Here is an 18538-nt window from a genome sequence, read left to right as displayed (position 1 = left end):
CTATCCTCTCCTCTCCCCAAAACACCACTGAAAATTTTCACTGAAATAAACATTTTCCCATTCAGCTGCTGATTTCAAAAAATGCTTTGTCTGGGCAGAATTTGCACAGCCAGCAGACTTTGACCAGGGATCCCCACACAAATGAGGACACTCTGGATTTGCAGCAGGTGCCTCCTGGCTCTGCAGGAACTGTTGTGGCTCCTGTAGAACATTTGGGACCATCTTTATCAGATTTGGTGAAACCATGGTTGGGGCAGATTATGCACCAACAGTGGAAAAGTGAAGCTAAAAAAAAAAGAGCACTAGAAAATGGAGGAACAAGGTAATTTGGAGGGTCAGGAACAGTGACAAAGTCCAGAACACCTTCCACGTGGGTGTGTCCTATCTGAGCCAAGAACAGCTGCATTTTCACCAAACCTTGTTTATAGAGTTTTCCTTCAATATTATACAGAGATGAAGGTTAATTTCCTACTTTGGATACTTCTGATGAGGAAGATGCTAGCCAAGGACAACAGGGGTGATCGAATTAAGTCAAATTTGTGCTTAAGTCTCATTTGAAGCATCAGAACCAGCTCTACATACCTGCACTGGGAGCAAAATCTGTTTTCACTACTTGCCCAAGCAGACATTTTGCCAGTCACATCTCAGTTTGTTCACACTGAGGACATCCCCAAAATGGGGCTTTGCTATGGCTGCACTCAGGGACTCGGGGAGGGCAACACAGCATGGAAAACAGCTTGGCACTGTTTCCTGCCACTTTCCTTTGGTTCATGCATTGTGTTTTTCTTGGGAAGCTGGACAGAAGAGGCTGAAGGGCGTTTTCCTCGTTCTGTGGCTACTTCACACTTGGAGATGGATTGAGAAGCAGAGCCAGCCCTGCTCATCACCCTCCTGCCAAGCAGGAAATGTGTTGGAAAATACAAGGAGGCTTTTGCAGAGGACATTTCACCATTCAGACAGTCCAGGGGATCACCCAAAGCTCCCCAGAGCCAGATCCTAGTGTGGCTCCCGTGGCACAGCAGCTCTCAGCATCACTTCTCCCCTTTCCTGGGGCTCTTGCAAGCCCAGCCACAGGCACACACAAGAACCCAACTGGTGGAAGTGCTTTAGAAGCCCAACAGCTTCTACTGGCCACACAGCCTCCCTAATAAAATCAGTTTGTAAAGCAACTCTCGAGGTTTCAACAGCCCAGAAACCGAGCTCCTCAGAATTTAGCACACAAGAGAAACTCTTGGAGAGGGTGCTGATGTCAGAGCAGGCAAAGGGGTCCCTCGGTGCACAGGGAAGGGATGGGAACACCCACCAGAGTGCCTTAAGAAACGCAGCACGGGAGCTCCTCCAGCCGTGCTGGGGCTGTCCTCGTGCTAGGCTATTCAGCTGTCACTTCCCACTCAGGAAAGCTCTGAATCAGTGAACGCCTTGATCTGAATACCTGCAGGGATCCCTGATCCTCGGGAAGCGGAGGATGCAGGCAACGTGCATTTAACTGCATGTAACCAAGTGAGGGTTTAGGAATGTTAATTGGTTGTTAACAGCCTCAAAGAAGGGAAAAAAACCAAATCTCTTACTAGGACTTACTGAAGGGAAAACTGAACAGTGTCCATGAAGAAAGAAGTGCAGAATGCCAACATTTTCAAGCTCAGGAAAGAGTGGTACAACTCTTTAGACTGACTCCTCTTCCATATAAGTTAAAGAACATCTTCCCCAGAGCTTCTGCTCTCCTCTGTGTCTGAGCAAGATGGAGTCTGGAGGGATGGTGTGTGTGCAGAGCAGCCCTGCACTTCTTGCTTCCTCCATCTGTCCACGGCTCACTCCTTAATGGCACAGTTAGCAAATGCACTCAGCACTAATTGTGCAGTTGCTGGTAACCTCCACAGCTGAATCCAATGCAGATTTCCTAAGGAGCCCTGCTGACATCCTGCAGCTGGAATCCAGTGATACTTGAAGTTCACAACACATGGAATTTGGCAGGTGTCTTTATAAGCACCCACCTAAGGGCTTCACAAACATTCCCACTCCTCTCCAAGACAATCTGTCCAATCTCCAGAGCATCGTAGCACAACAGCACTCCAGGGAAATACAGTCTTCCTGTTGGACGTGCTGTGAACAAGGAATTGGAAAACTTCCTTCCTTCCTTCCCTCATGACAGCGATATGCTCCAGCCCCTGCTCCCACTGAAGTGGGTTTGGGAGCCAAAAAAAGTGCTGGAAACTTCCAAATCAGCAAGGTACCCTAGTAGCTATGCCAACATTGGGTATCTCCTGACTTGGCACACTGAGCCTGATCTTCCCAGAAATCCTTATTCTAGAAACCATTAAATATTCTGAAGTGCCTTCCTAGGAAAGAGTGATTAGCACAGGCTTACTGCTGACAAGGGAGAGACACAGAACTCTGGAGGTGGAGACTGAAAGATAAAATTGCAAAAAAATGTGAGAGAACGGCCAGAGAGGGGGATACTGCAAGCACCAGAAAAGAAAAGAAGGCAGAAGAGGCCAAAAACCCACCTGGGCATGTTTGTAAGAGTCACATGAGTATCTCACCCGAATTACTGCCTCCTGGGAAGATGCACAGCCAGGGGAACCATCTGATTCACTCAGCAATAGTCTTACCATGCAAACAGCATTCAGAAACCAGCCCAAAGGACAAATTTGCCCCAGCACTGCACCCAAAGATGCTGTCCACCTGTGGTGTCATTGGATCAGCATCCCCACGTGCCATGCATGGACACCAGTGGCATCAGCTGGAGGGGTGCAGGGCACTCCCACTCAGCCCCCAGGACCTGCAGCAGCTGCACATCTTTTGTCAAGTCAGGTATCTCAGGGCGGGCTGTGCAGTGAGGAGCTGATGCTGGGAGCCAGCTGGAAATCAGACTAGGAAGAAGAGGCAGCCTCAGCCCAAAAGCCCAGATCAAAGCACTTCTGTGCAGGAAGAAGAGGGTGATCCAGACCCTGGTGGTGTCAAGCACCATCTGCCCACCTGCACGGCAGCACAGCCAAGCACAGCGCTCTGGGTGACCTCACAACACCTGCATATTTACCCCCAAATTCAGGAGCACTTGCACAGCACAAGAAGCTCATTAAAGCCCTTCCTCATTGCACTGGAGGCTCTCCAAAACAGGTCCCAGGCAGCAGGAGAGGTTCTTCAACACCCCTCAAGGATTGCAGAATCATCCAGCCTGCACGGGCTGGGCTCTGTCCAGCTGTCCCTGACCCTATGAGAGCACACCAGGCTTCTGGTGACCACTGCTGTGCCTCTCTAATGCTTCTTTGAGCAAAGCTCCAAGCTCTCTCCGCAGAGACAGCAGCCAGCAAGTACTCAGTGCAGCAGCAATAAACACAGGCGAGGCACACGCTGCCCTGTGTCCCTGATGGGGAGGGTTTTCTTCAGTTCTCAATCACTCCAGCTAAAAAGGAGGGTCCCTTGGAACAAAAACATCTTTTCATTTGAGGGCAGGGGCAGCAATGGGCAGCCACAGTTCATCTGGAAGCCTGGAAACGGCTGAGTAAGGCGCTGTGGTGTTTCACAAGACCCCCGTCTCCCATCCCTTCTCTTCCCATGTTGTTTGCATCCCTTTGTTCTGAAATGAGCTCGCTGGGATGCCCGTGTGCCGACACCCAGTCCAGCAGCCCAGCCCTGCCAGCTCCCAGCTCTACCTGCAGCAGCCAGCACAGGGCCAGGCTGCCTTTGGGAGCCTGGATACAGCCCAGTGCTCTGCTTCCATCACCTGAGGTCGCCCGGATTTCTCCAGCTTGCCTCTAGTTCAGCGCTGTCTGGTGCTGTACAGATGCTGCTGAGGGCCAGAGGCTGCTACAGCGTTTTAGAGAAATCAGAGACCAAGAAACAGGCAGCAGCACCTCCATCCACCTGAATCCAACTTGCTGTTTGCCACCTACGTAGAGAAACAGCCCTGGCTCGCAGCGAGGGGCGGGCGGCGGAGGAACCACACAGTCCTCGACTCCTGACCATGGAAATGTTTGTGCTCGCCTACCCAAGAGGCACACACTGGCTTGTCCCTGCAAACACACAGGCACTGTAGGAGCCATAAACAACCTTCCTGTGGATCTGCCACACACAGAAGGTACGAGGCACACGTGATGGTTATCAAATGTGTTGTCTGCAGCTCTGCAAGGGACGCCAGTAGAAGAAGACACTCGGAGGCAGATGCACCAGGCAAAGAAATTAAAGGTTTAGATCAACATGTAAATCTTGGGAGCAAGCCTTAAAGTGGATTTCCTCTGTAAGTTGTTCTGCTGGTAACGAAGGAATAAGGTCTGTGCCCAACTCCCAACCCAGCTTTAATTTTCCAAAATGAGAAGCCGCTTGACAGTTTTTCCTCATCAAAACAAAATTAATCCAAGTATTGCATCTCTCTACTCAAAAACACATCCAGAGGGATTGTAGAGTGATTCACACCCACAACTGCTATGGGAAACCGTTTGCACTCATAGTGTAACAAGCCAACACTGATTCACCCACATAATTACAGGCAGACACTGATTCACAGCTACTGCAACTGCAGACAGACTGACTCACAATCAAAGCAACTGCAGACAGACTCAGGCTCACAATCACAACTGGAAATACAACTGTGCTGACAATATTCACAGTTCTGTGTATCTGCAATTCCATGTACCCACCAACCTCTGGAAAACTGGCCAGCCATGCAAACGCTGCGCACCAAGCCCCACGGTTTTTTGCTGGTGCTTTTGACCTTCACCCCAGAGCCATCTTGCCCTCGCCGATGGAACAATCCCCACACCTCAGCAGCCTCCCTGCCCTGGCAGCCCCGCAGGAGCCCAGCACGACTGTCAGAGCCTGGCCCCAGGAGCAGACAGAGACACACGATGCACACAGGCACGGGGAGTGTGCATGGTGCAAGGCATCCCTGTACATCCTGTACATCCCTGTGCATCCACTCTGATGCCACACACGGCTGCGCTGACTCCGTGCTTCCAGAATATGAGTGAATGCAAGCCAAGTATAATACATTTAGCCCATGGGCACAGGAGATGGCAAAAGACTCACCACTGGGCAAAAGCCTGAAAAGCTGGATTATTTACTACACTCTCTGGCTGGGTATGTAATTATGTCAGTGTTCAGCCTGGGTATTGTGCTACTTTTTGTAAACAGTTGGCAGGAATACTCGGACTGAGATGAGGGGCTGGGCTCTGTCTCCAGTGTGGAGAGAAGCAGGCTGAAGAGGACATGGTCTACTTAGATTAAAAAAAACTGAGGTGGAAGAACACATTAAGCAGGAAAAGGCAAAGGAGAAGCTGAGAGTGAAGTGGGACAGGTGGCAGTCTACAGACAAAGGGAGAAGAAAGAAGAAAGAACAGAAGGAGAAAAGCTCCATAATGCAGACTTGTGATAAGAAGCTCCAAAGTGAGGAAAAGCAGCAGTCCCCTTGTGCCGAGGGTGTCTCGCAGCAGTGCAGACAATGCATCTGTGCCTCCCCACGCGCCGGGTTTGGCTACACGCTGAGAACCGGGAGGAGATTCCAGGGGAAAGGACACAGCAGCCTCCAGGCGAGCGTGTGCCAAGGGCCCAGGTGCAGCCGCAATCCCTTCAGCCACTCGGAGCTCTCTTGGAAAGGAGCAGCAGGGTCAGGCTCCAGCACTCCTGCCTCTGTGCACTGCGGGGCACCCGGGCACCACGGGCACAGGCTGAAGGGCAGGCTGGCCAAACTCCACGGAAAGAGCATCACCTCAAAACCCCTCAAAATCCCGCATCCTCCAGGGCAAGGAAAAAGTTAAGAGGCAGACTACAGAAAGGAGAAGACTTGCCTGAACCACAAGTAGCATCTTCTAGTTGTGGACTGGTCCTGCCTCAGCACCTGCTGGTTTTCTTCTTTGCGCTCCCCAGAAGGGCACTAAGGGGATGGAGAGGTGAGGGAGCAAACCTGCTCTGCTGTTGCCATCAGAACAACTCGGGTGAGCAGCCACTGGGAGCTGCTCTTGCCAGCCCACGGCAGTGGGAATCTCACCAGAGGGTCCTGGTTCTCTGCTGCTGTCTGGGGATGCTGCTGCATTTGCAGCCAGTCAGCAGCAGATTCGAGGGAGACACTACAGATGCAATTGGCCAGGGAAATGAACTATTTGTTCAATTGTACTTCACTTGTCCAGGAGAGAACCATTCTGGCAGAAGGCAGAGTGAGGAACAATGGCTAAGTGTTGCAGTGGGGACTGTCTGCCACTTAATTGCATTAAGCTATTCCTTTTTAATGATCCATATCTCAGTCCTAGTAACTCTCGGAGAAGGAGAAAAGACCTAGAGCTCCTTTCCCCTCTCCCCTCATACCAGCCTCAGAAACTGCAGCCCCCAAAACTCCCTTCCCTCCCCAGCACAACACAGCATCTGTGCCCATTAGGCCTGGCTGCGGGATTCAGGGGGAAATTTGACTTTGCTTTATTACACCCTTCTCCCCGCTCAGCCCTTCCCCTGCATTCCCCGTCCGGCTCCAGCCAGGGGGGTTCAGGATTGTCCTCCTCCAGGCATTTCTCCCCGCAGCCGCTCTCCCCGCTCTCCAGCCAGCAGTGCCAGCCGGGCGGGCTGGATGCCCGGCGGGGAGCACCGGGGCACGGCTCCGCTCCGGACCGACACGCGCGGGAGTTGCCGCGGGAGCAGGGATGCTCCGAGCTCCGCGGCCGCCCGGCCGAGCCCCCCCCCGCCCCTTCCCTCGTCGCTCCGCCTATTGTCCGCGACCCCCAGACAATACCCGGGGGCCGGCGCGGCCCCCGGCAGCCCCATCCCATCCCCGGCCCGGCTCCGCGCTGCCCCCCGCGTCCGCCCCCGCCGGGGATGCGCGGGGAGCCCCGGGGGAGCGGGGCCGCGCCCGCCGCCCACCCGCCCGCACTCACCGGCGCGCCGGCTGCCCCGGCGGGGGGCTCGGGGGGCGGCCGGAGCCCGCCGGGCTCCGCAGCGCTGCGCAGGGCTCCGCGCCCCAGCCCGCCGTGCCGCCCGGCCGGGGCTGCCAGTGCCGCCTGCGCGCTGCTCCGGCCGCGGCGAGCGAGGCAGACAGCGAGCGAGCGAGCGAGAGAGCGAGGGAGGGAGCGAGGGAGGGGAGCAGCATCCCCCCGCCTTCCTCCTCCTCCTCCTCCTCCTTCTCCCCGCGCCCCGGAGGAGGGTTTACCCACCCGCTTTGTGCCGAGCCGCCCGCCCCGCAGCGTAGGCAGCGGGGATGGGTCGCTGTTTCTTGCCCCGGTTTGGGGCCCCCTACCCGAGCGATGGATGCTGCGGGGTCCTCCGCCCAGCCCCGACCTCAGAGCACCGCCATCCTTTCGGCGCAGGAGGATGTGCAGAGCAGGGCTGGCTGCTCCCTACCTGTTGAAGGGGGGAGCTCCTCGAGGCGCTGATGCTCCTGCGAGGAGGTGGGCAGCAACCCCAAGCTGCCTCCACGCTGCCAGGCCTGGCCGAATCCCGGGTCTCCCGCCGGGACAGGGAAGTTTGGCCCACAAATTGGGATCGCCGAGGTTTATATCGCAATAAAACGATAGGCAGAGGGGAAAAAGGCGGGGAAGAGGAGAGGAGGAAGAGAGGTTAAAATGCAGCAAGGAGTAGGCAGCGAAGGCAAGGGCAGAAGCAGTGTGGAAATGCAGGGATCCCAGAAAAAGAGCTGGCCAGAGCCGGCTGGGCTCGGGGAGGTTTTGCAGAGGCACACGGCAGCGAAGCTGGGAAGGCAAAAGCTGTCAGTGAGGCACACTCAAAATATATTGTCCCTGCAGAGCTCTCCCTGCTCAGCACGCAGCGCAAGGCTCAGCCGCAGTTGACTCCAAGGTACAGAACCAGCCCCAGCCCTCCACCTCTGAGGCTGTGGGGTGGGTGAACTGAGCATCACTGCAGGCACTGCTGACCACCCCAGAGCTCCTCTGGAAAATACTCTTGGTTCTGAATACTTAAAATAACACGGAAACATACTTCAGGACAAGGGCCCTCAAGGCATGGGTGATTAAATCCAATTTAACTGTCAGTTCTCTGCATTGAGGTATTAGAAAATGACCCAGTTCTTGCTTCCAGGAGAAAGTTAGGAGCAGTCACAGTTCTACCTCATCCCCGCAGAACACAGCCATCCCGTCTTTGGTGAGATAGGAGTATTTATCATGACATTCCTGGATATTAGGAAGAGAACCTCATCTCTCTTTCAAAGCCAAATTTCATCTCCCTGTGGTCTGAGGATGGTCTTTACTAATCCATGTATCCAGATGTATCTGTAAGCAGCAGGTTAAATGCCAGTAGAGTTCTGCTTTCCTCTGCTGGGCAGGGTCCACAGGCAAGACCAGAGGAGCTCACAAGATCTGAAGACCAACATCTCGAACAAAAACTGGTCACTGTCCCCACAATCAAAGCTGTCATGTTTTACACCAGAGCAAGAAACATCTTTAGTGTTACTGCAACACTTGGCTCACTTACAGGAACTCTGAACCATCACAAACCCTAATCAAGATAAGTTTCTCCAGCCCTCAACTTCCCATCCAACCCCAGACAATGGAGATTAAATACTCAGGACAATTCTGCAGTAGCAGCAAGACCTTCAAGTTGTCATTTTCTGTCCTCTGAAAAATATTTTGTCTGAGCAGCAGAGTCCTAAGTTGAGAGATCTCGTGTGGACAGCTAACATTTTAATTGTCCTTAGGCTGTTCACACAAGAATGACAGCACCCAGTACATGGTGTAGGACTGTTGCCATTTAAAAAAGTCTGTTTCTGCATTGAATTCCTCCTGCCATAATATAAAGCATCACTCAAGAAGACAGCTGTGTGTGCACGCCAGCAGAGGAGCTTTTTGCTGGTCTTCAAAACTAGGACGAATCATAGGATCATAGGAAAACTCAAATAGGAAGAGATTTCAGGAGAACAGCAGCTAATCCAGTGTCCTACTCAGGGCACGGTCAGCTAAGGAAGAGGCCTGCAAGCAACACAATTTGGCCATAGTTCATCACATGGAATTCCTGCTTACATCCACGATTCCTCCAGGCCACGTCTTATGTTCCTCATTTATATGCTTGTGAACGAAAGACTGTTGGCAAGGGAACAGGGAAGAGCCCAGAGGGAGTCCCAAGACACAGCCATTCCCTTAGCTAACAGCCCCAAGGGTCTGGCCCACCATCTTCCCACTGGGAGGTGGTGCTCCACTGGAGAATACACCAGGATGACCACGCTCAGACAGGGGACCTGGCCTACTCAAGGACATTGATGGCCTTGAGGCTGAGAGCAGAAATCGTCCTAATACTTGTTCTTCCTCTTTTCCAAACTGATTCAGCTGCTGGCATGAGCTGCCTTGGATTTGAGAAGAGGCATGAAACAGAATCAGTGAGACAGGCATATCCGGAGACAGAAGTGACTCAGGATTTTAAATGGCTCGTATTGAAGAACATTCCAAGATTTACACATTTAAGTGCTGCTAACAACAGTCAGAGGCAATGAAAACCATGCTTCTCTTGAGGCCTGTTCTTCCATGAGCAACAGTCATACACAGTTCCCCAGGAGCAAAATCTCTTACTCTGCCCTGAGATGCCTTCACCAAACGCTGTCTCCTGTGCTCAGAAGTCTCTGACACTGCCAGCAGCCGGAACGAGTCATGGGCGTATGGCCCTTCATTGGAAGAGCTTTTCCAAGAATCTAAAAATCCAGTTGAATCACTGAATCACTCCCCTTGCAGCCACAGCACACACCAGGTTCTTACAAAGGTGGGGAAGAGACTAATTGGAGTCAGACAGAAAAGAGAGCACCACATGAACAGTGAGTTGCTGAGAGCAGAGCAAGGGGTGCAGCACCTAAGAAAGGTACATGTCCCAAATTAGGATGTCTGTGGATGTACATCTTGTAACCCTTTCTGCCCCTCCAGATGTGCTGATCCACACCATAATCCGCTCATGCAAGTTCTTGGCAGAGCAGGCACCTGTGCACCACAGCAAGGTCTGCTTCCAGCTGCCAAACCATCAATCAAAATATCCACCAGTCAAAGCCCTCCTGGAGTAGAGAGGCTGTGCCAGAGATCCCAAAAATCTTCATGTCCCTCATGATTTGTTCACCCCACCTATTAGCCCTGCAGAGCCATCAAGGGAGGCTGTGGAAATCTTCCATTATCCCAGCCAGTGCTGAAAAACAACTGACCCATAAGGGAAGTGAGTGCTCCCACCATCTGGACAGTGCATGATGATGGAATTAAAGACATAAGGGCTATCCAGCAGTAGCACAGGAGGGGTTTGGACAACAGGGGATGCTGTCAGGATGGAAAGAAGAGGCTTTGGCCAGGGAAGCAGGCAATAGGTAGCTTAAGAAGTCCAATTTTAGACAACCTTTTCTCTGGGGGGTATGGGTAGTGTTATCAATATCTAGTTGTAATTGCTTTGATCTCTGCTCTATTCAGAAGTAAAGGTAACCCTCCATTAAGAGTATCAGTCTCTGTGGATACATTCATCAATTTAAGAGGCATAAAAACATCTTGTGAAACCTGTAAGCAATTATCTTTTAATGCATCTCTCCATCATAAGGCTTTTAATTTCTTTTTTAAACTATCTAACCTCCCTGTCTCTGCCTTTACCTGCTGGAACACCTCCCTGAACTCTGGCACAGTCCAGGAGCTCATGGCTTTGAGGAAAAACCTTTCTTATGGTGATCAAGGTTAAAATGTGGCTGTCACCATATTATTGAAGAGTAATCTCTCAAAATGGAAGTACAGCAGCCTGGGAATACCTTGCTAATAATTAGCAAAGCCTTTCCCTCCCATCAGCCTGCTCAACAAGCCAGAATAAAAGTCTGCTTGCTTTTAGGTCCATGCTGCAATGCCCTTGAACAGAATGGAATTGCAGATATGAGCCCTTCAACAGCCAAGCAGGAGGGTCCATTCTGCAGGTGGAGGTTGGAGCAAGAGCTTAGGGATGTGCAGCAACCTCCAGCACACACAGCTCTTGGGGGCGAGTCCAGGCCACCCCCATTCTTCCCACCCTCCACCCAAAGCCAGCATCCGAGGAAACTGGCTGCAGTTCTTTGCAGGGAAGGGCTGAGCCAGGGCACAGCTGACCTTCCCTGGCACTGAGAGGCAGGAGGGCAGCGTGCTGGGAGGGACAAGTCCCAGTAACACCTCCCACAGGGCCACTGGGAGGCACAGAGCCACTCCAAGGACGAAAGAGCGTCAGCACAGGATGGGCACTGCAGTTACAAACGTCCTGCTGGGGTTCAGGCACTCTCCTTGGCATGGAGCAGCTGGCGTGTGGAGAAAACAGGACCCAGTGCTGGGCACAGCGGAGTCCTTTGTGCCAGTCCTGTGTGAGGGGGTCCCTGCAAGCTGACATCCACTTCGGAGCTCTCTCCTGCTGCCAGGGAAAGCAGCCAGCCTGCACACAGGTGGCCAGAACAAAGATACCCTGCCTTTCCCTGGAAGCTGCTGGTCACTCACTGCCAAGGAGCACCATGATGATGTCCTGCTTCCCAAAGAGCTGGGAGAGGAGGGCTCTTTTCTCCCATTCCCTTCTACTCTTAAAGCACCCGGGGACAGCTCGACAGCCTTACAGACCAAACTTTCCTGGTGTCACCTTCTGTCTCTCCATCCCCACATGGCAGCTGCCCCTTCTCCCCACCCGCCTGCTCTTTGCAACCGGAGCAGCGTCAGAGCCGCTGCTGCGGTGCTTTATTAGCCCATCTCCATGGCAACTCGCCTCCAGCTCCACTCGGAGAGACCCCCGGCTCCTCTGTGCCATAAATCAGCCACCCGCCTCCCTCCTCGGTCGGACGCGGGGTCACGGCTCGCCCTGGTGCCACTGTCCCAGCCTCCCAGCTGGGGCTGCTGTTTGCCTTCTGTGGCACCACATTCTCACCCCTCAAGCAAGTCTAACATCCATCCGAAGAGGCAGCATCCAAAAGCTGGTGGTTCAGAGCCATCCATACGAACCAGTGCGGAGCTGGAGCTCTGCTGCCTTTGGGCAGGGAGCAGAGCGCAGGGACAAATCCCACGATAGCCCTGGGCTGAGGGAGAAAGGCACTGCGTCCTTCCCCTTGGGAGGGCAGCCGCTGCCCCTCCATGTCCACGGTGAAGCCTACAAAGCCTGCCCTGAGGGGACGAAAGCCACCTAAAATGCTGTGCTCTCTCAAGAGCTGTTTTAGCCCAGCACAGCTCGAAGCAGGTGACTACAATCTGCTGGTCCTCACAAGAGCAGACTTCTCCCACACACCTTTTCCTCATGGGAAGGGGCTACAGGACATGCTCCTTTCACCCTCTCAAACACACAGCAAAAGCTGTTCTTGCTGCTGTAACTCCCCCTCTAAACCTCAGAAAATGGAGAGAGCTTTTGCTTTGCATCCCACATGTTATGCAGATTGTCACTTCATCCATAAATTCCACGCACCTGATAATGCTGGGACTAAACCCTGACAAGACAAATACGAAGGTGGCTCCTGCCATCAGAAGTTCAGGTAACTGAAGGAGCAGCCTGGCAAAGTGAGAGAGAAAAATGATCATTTTCAGAAGCAGCTGGGGCACTGCAGGGCTGTGCTGGTGGGAAGGTGATGGGCTTAAGGCACAGCCATCCAGTGGCCCACCTGAGGTCGCTCACAATCCACAACCAAACATGCACTAGTGGAAAAGATATTTTTTCCTCACCTTTCCACATTCCCTGAGAGGAACTGATCAATGTATCTACTGATATATATCCTGAGGATATAATCCTGCAGTGTTTCTACACAAGACCACAATCTTTGTTGCCTTAGAGGAGGGTTTACCAATAGCTTAGACATGCCCAAGGAAACCCAGCAATGACCATTAGGATGGCTGTAAATCCTCATTTCACACAGATGGTCAACATGCATACCCAGACAACATCTCACAGAGCTAAAAATCCCTTCCTGCGAGGCACTGCAGAGCTCAAGGGCTGTGTCTAGGCAGATCCTGGTAAAGCAGGGAGCTGGAGTCTCGTTTCTATGACAAAACATGCCATCCAAATTTCCAGAAGCCAGGTCCAACTCCATGCAGAAGTACCAGAGCTCTTCTAGCAGGGGGAACAGTCACGAAATTCAAAAGCTATGTGCTGGCAGTGGAACAAATTCATAAAAGCTAATGGGCCAGAAAGAGACTGTATTTGTCCTGCAGTCTCTTGGCAAGAGCAAAAATAAACCTGGAGAGAAAGACCTGTTCACATACTCCCCGTTTTCTGTTCTGCAGCTACAACAGCAGCATCAGTTCAAAGATCCCCCTGTGGAGTCATAAGGTTTTCGATGCCTCAGCATTTCTATTCCTAACGTTGCACATGCTTGTCAACTCCAAATATTCTTAAACAATTTAGATACCTAACACCTAAATCAAGCGCTTACGAAGGCTGGCTTTGAGAGTCCCTGTTTGTGCTTGGTTTTTTTTCTGATCCAGGGTCCTGCTGAGTTTTTCTCTGCACCCAAAAAGCTGTGAACTCAATTTTTATTCAGAAGGAATCGAGTGGCAGGGAGCCAAAACCTAGAACTTGAAACAGGGCCAGATATCAGGAGGTTCACACTAAAAATTGCTGGGGTTGACAACGCCAGCTGAAGCGTTTGGAAAATGCCCTCTGTTCGTGTTTCATGCAATATGTGATACCAGGTCTTCATTCCAAATACTCTCCTCATCTCTCTTTGGCAACTCAGAGGAGACCGTGGTCTCATCACAGCTTGATAAACTGAGCTCAGTTTACATCAGCAGCCTTCTGGCACAAAGATGCTGCTGAGCTTCGGGTGCAAAGGCCTTTAGGATAATAAATCCCCAGGGAGGAGTGAACTCTGGTGCACTCAGGACCTACCACATCTGGACTTGGAGGGTATTTCTGTCAAAACAGCCATCTCAGACTCCTCTCTGTCAAGCAGGAGAGTCACCCATGCACTGTGGTTGTGGATAGAGCCTGTCAGCAGCAGAGCAGAAGATTCCCAAAGACCTCAGCTGAACCTGCTCCTTTAACAAGAGCTCTAAATGTCACCACGCTGCCTGTGCCGTGGTCCCTGGAAGGATTCAGGTGTTGTCATGCTCGGTGAAGGGAGCACAGGAAGGCTGAGGCAATGCCTAACAGTGAGTGGGTTTTATCAGCTCTAATTAGCTGAAGAAAACCAGCAGAGACACAGGTAATAAGAGCCTTTCATGGTATTAAGGTGCCTGCAAGGGCCAGGCCACTCCAAGCCCTGGCTGCTGGAGCCACCCTCATGGAAGCTGAGGCTGACCCAGCAGCTCAGTGGTTAATGAAAGGAGGAACTTCTTGATGCCTGGGATAGCTACCTAGAGCAGAGAGGCCAGACAGAGTTAAAATAATCAAGTGAGCATTTATTAAAGGCCTTTAACAGGTTCACCTTGGGCAGTGCAGGAGCCTGGCAGAGGCTACACCCAAGATGCACGATGGTCAGGAGTTTTTTTGGGCAGATGTGAGTTTGGTCTGTTTGCACATCAGAGGTTCATTCTCCAGTTACAGCTTCGGGTAATGGAGTCACATTGCCTCAGTTTGCTTCCCCCCAATTTACTTTTGTTTATACTTCTCAGCCTGAGGCTGTGATGGTGGCCTTGCCTCTCAGGCCTGGAAGGATTGTTTTGTCTGACCAAACTGTGAAGAGAGCTTACCAACTCTCTGTATGGAGCTCAGAGCCTCACACTAATGCAGTACAGGACCTGAAAAATATAAAAGCTAAAGCTTAAGGCATCACTCTCACAAATGGTTTGTGTGTTAGCCTTGTCCTGGCAGAAAGGCACAAAAGAGGAGCAGTTCAGAGCCCCAGGACTCTCCTGTTATGCCCACAGCTCCTCCTGCTGCACCATCTGCACAGCTGGGGCTGGGGGACTGGCTTAGCCATCAGTCCAGCTCCTGGCCTTCCCTAACCTCCCCAAGGCTGGTGGAGACCCCAGTCTCTGGAACACACTCAGTCACGTGCATTAGACACCCCAGCAGCAGTTTGCTGCCAGAACTGGGCCAGCAGCGAGGCAGGCACGGGGCTGTGGTGCCAGGGTGGCGGCTGGAGCTCCTCCCTGGCACAGAGCTTTGGAGGCTCCAGCTGGGGCTGTGACTACACATGTCCAGCTGATTGTCAGCCTCTCCCAGGGCCTGCCTGCTTCAGGATGGGGTGTTTGGTGTAAACAGGTCGCAGGCAAACAGCCAGGGAGTTGTGCTTTTGGTGACAGGAAGGCTCACGGAGGAGCAGAAAAGCTCTGCACGGGAGGAAGTGCCACAGGGCACGGACACAGGCAGATGTTCTGCTGCTCTCCGTGCCTGGCAGCGGGACATGAGCCTCTGGAAATGCAGCCTGCCTCAGCCAAGGTGGAAATCACAGACCCAGGGACACTCAAAATGAGAAAAGAGAGGCTGTAACTTCCCCCAAACCAGCAATACTCACAAGAGGCCAAGCTGTGTGATCCAGAACAGCCCTACACAGCAGGAAGCCCTGAAGCTGATTGGGCTGTGTGGTTTCCACTCCACATCCCAAAGCCCACCGGCGTTCAGTGCTGGGAAACTCAAACCAGCAGCTTTTCCTCTGTCTTCTTCTCCTTCCCACACCAGCTGAGAACAGTTTGAATAAGACAACGTTGGTCAAAAGCTACCAAAGATTCAGGTTAGCTGTTTCCTTCATGTGAGCTGCTGGGCTATTCTGGTGACTCCACAGCAGCAGCCAGAATGAGGGGGGTCCTGGCTCTGAGTGAGCCCCAGTGCTGACAGAATTCATCTGCATTCATTATGCAGAATTCACCTGCCTTCACCTGCTGGACTTGGGCCCAGCAATGTAGAGAGCACCAGGCTGCAGCATCTGAGCACCCAACTTTGCAGGATTTACCAGAGTGAGCTTCACTTTGTTCCAGCTGATAGGAGGGGACAGGATAATCATGGTCAGGATCCTTTCTGCTCGCCCCAGTCCAGCCAGCCCCACCATTAGGGAGGAGAGCTCCTCCTGACTGGGAGCCGATGCACACACCACCCTCTTGATTTGTAATTAGTGGAATAAGAATGCTCAGTCAGCTGGGAAATCTGCCTGAGTAAATGACATCCTCAAGTGCTTTCTAATCCAAGGAAGGCAGCCTCTCACTTCACTGAGCTAATGGGCTGCAGTGGGGGGCACCAACATTTCTCCCATGGACCCACATGCACCAGGAACACTGCTTTAGCTAATTCTCCATGCCAGCAGCCCCAGCTGGTCACCTGGGAGTAGCTGCTAGGTCCTGCCAAGAGTTTGTGCCAGTAATTAATCTGCCTCGGCCTCACAGCACTTGCTCCCTCCTCAAGGCACAAACTGTTTAAGGAATGGTCCAGGCAGAAAGGACTCTTGGGTCAGGGAATCTGTGAGCTCCAGAAAGCCCAGAGGCAGCTTCAAGGGCAGCTGCAGTGCTATTTCTGTGGGACAGGACTTGAGAAGTGAAAGAACAGAGGTTATGAGTCAAAGCAGAAGCTGCACAACACCTGGCAAGTCACACACTGGAATATTAACTAAAATAACCCTCTGCCTCATCTCTTTTAAATTCAGGTGCACAGGGGAATCCATCAAGGTAATTTATGGTGTGTAGCTCCTGAAATGCCAATCAAAGGAAGCCCAGAGTAACAAGTGTGTTAAAAGGGACCTCATTGATCACTATCTCCACAAACATGGGCTTAATTCCTTCAATCCCAGTTAATCAGGCTACTTTGTTACTTTTCTTAACAAAAGATCAGTGGGAAGCATTAGGCATTAGCTGTGCAACCCCCAGAAATCTTCCCTGGTCTGGAGGAGGTGGAGGAGGCGGTGGAGGCGGTGTTTGGTGATGTGGAACATCTCCAAGGTCCTCAAAGGGCCCCAGACAGAGCTTGTCAGTAGGACAGGGAGGGGTTTTTCCACCTCTTCCATAAGTGGAAATTTCTCTGCACGCAAACTGCCAAGATTTGATGAAAACCTGACAATTAGCAGATGCAGAGATGATAATTAGGAAGGCAGAGAGAAAAGAAAGAGCTCTGCTAAATTCCAGGAGCCCACAGTCCCGTTCCACAGGGGGAGCAGGCTCACGTGTTCTGCCAGGAGCAGCAGAAGGGACCTTGCTCTGTGGATTTGCAAATCTGCATCCATCCAATGTGTCAGGAGCCGTGGCAGGAAAAGAAACACTCCAGTATCTTCACTTTCCATCTTCTGTTTAACAACACAAGCTGGGTTTCCCTAGGTCTGATTTTTTTTTGCTCTTTATTTGCCAAGGAAGCCCCTCTGACCTTTTTGCATGGACTGATGTGCTGCTGCATTGCTGTGAGCTGTAACATCCTGGCAAGCTGGAAAGGGTTGGGATAGCAGGAGGTAATGCACAGATCAGGACTAGATCTGGTCTTATTAAATATAATAATTACCGATCTGGAAGAGGGAATAAGCAGCACATTAATTAAGTTTGAAGAGGATCTGAAACAGAGGAGCTGCCAACAACAAAATTGAAAAAAAAAAATTATATAAAGAGGAGGGGAAAAAAAATCAAGTGGGAAGAAAGCAGAACCTATGAAAAGACACTGAAGAGAAGCTGTGGGGGAAGGAGGAGGTTTGCCTCTACTTCACCCCAACAGCCCCAGAAGTCCTCTGCTTATTTCTACCTTTTTCCACACAAAGCCAAAGCAACCCCCAGGCAGAAAAGGCTTTGGCAGACCATTGCAGGAAGAGAAGCCCTCCCACGTGTTTTACTTTGACACTATTAGGAGGGAATGGTGGAAGCTTTGTTCCCATATGAGAAAGCTTTTACCAAAGTGCCATTTTGTCACCCTGCAAAGATTCATCCAAATTCAAGCTTTTTTCTGCAGGACATGGCAATAAAGTTCAGCGAGGCAGCCCTGCATTCAGCCCAACACAATATAACTGCAACATTTCACCCCTTCCTGATTTTTGAGTGTGTAGGGCTTTAGTAAAGGAGTCTCCAGATGCCAAAGAAGCCAGGGAGGAGCATGCTACAGGAAAGCTTTTGCTGAGCAGCAGGGTACACTGATGAAGCTACAACATCTCCAGGACTCAGGAAGTCCAAGCAATCATCCGCAGACAGGCACGGACTCAGCTCCTCAGTCAAACTGCAAAACAAAAGGGCAAACTCCCTCTGCCTGCCCTGACAGGGGCAGCATTTTCAGCTTCCCTGTGGCTGTCTTAAAGCAGCTCCACATTATGCACTCCAATGCAGAGCACTCTGTTGAGGATTATATCTACATCCAAAGGTGATGTTTCAGCTGGCCTGCCCTGGGATTGCCAGCAGAATGACATCACCACTAATTAATCAGCCTCTGTACAGACATTTCTCAAATCCCCTGGATTCAAAGCACAGCAATTAGTCACATATTCCAGCAGGAATTGCCACCTTCCTTTTCACTTGCACTGCTCTCCCATCCCTCGCTGACATCCGAGCTCTGTGGCTGTGCTGCCGAGCCAACCCGAGCATGGACCCACGAGGAAAAGGATCACATGGCATCGCCTGAAGTCCATATCATTAGCCCTGATAGAGTGTTGGCCAACATCACTATTACCAGGAGCAGAAATGCCAGGGACAAAGGAACATACATTTCCCATCCTGCTGCAGGGAACTGGACTCCACTCAGCCCTGGAGCAACCCGAGTGCCCTTCAAAAAGCAC

At 51.8% G+C, this 18538-nt stretch overlaps 1 protein-coding gene across 2 annotated transcripts in view; it reads right to left on the bottom strand.

Moving 5' to 3' along the window:
- The window catches only part of LOC137482710 (gamma-aminobutyric acid receptor subunit alpha-3-like), a 107380-nt gene that overhangs the window by 60569 nt on the left and 28273 nt on the right, over window positions 1–18538 (bottom strand). The window contains exon 1 of one of the 2 annotated variants that reach the window (XM_068205238.1): window positions 7134–7229. The exons of the other annotated variant lie outside the window; for it this stretch is intronic. The gene's annotated coding sequence lies outside the window, so the exon portion shown is untranslated. Of the gene's footprint in view, window positions 1–7133; window positions 7230–18538 lie in introns of those variants that run through there. 2 annotated transcript variants of the gene reach the window in all.

The sequence above is a fragment of the Anomalospiza imberbis genome, chromosome 14, assembly GCF_031753505.1.
Source record: "Anomalospiza imberbis isolate Cuckoo-Finch-1a 21T00152 chromosome 14, ASM3175350v1, whole genome shotgun sequence".
NCBI classification, from domain to species: Eukaryota; Metazoa; Chordata; class Aves; order Passeriformes; family Viduidae; genus Anomalospiza; species Anomalospiza imberbis.
Note: the sequence above shows the minus strand (reverse complement) of the source record. Positions and strands in the feature narration are given on the sequence as shown.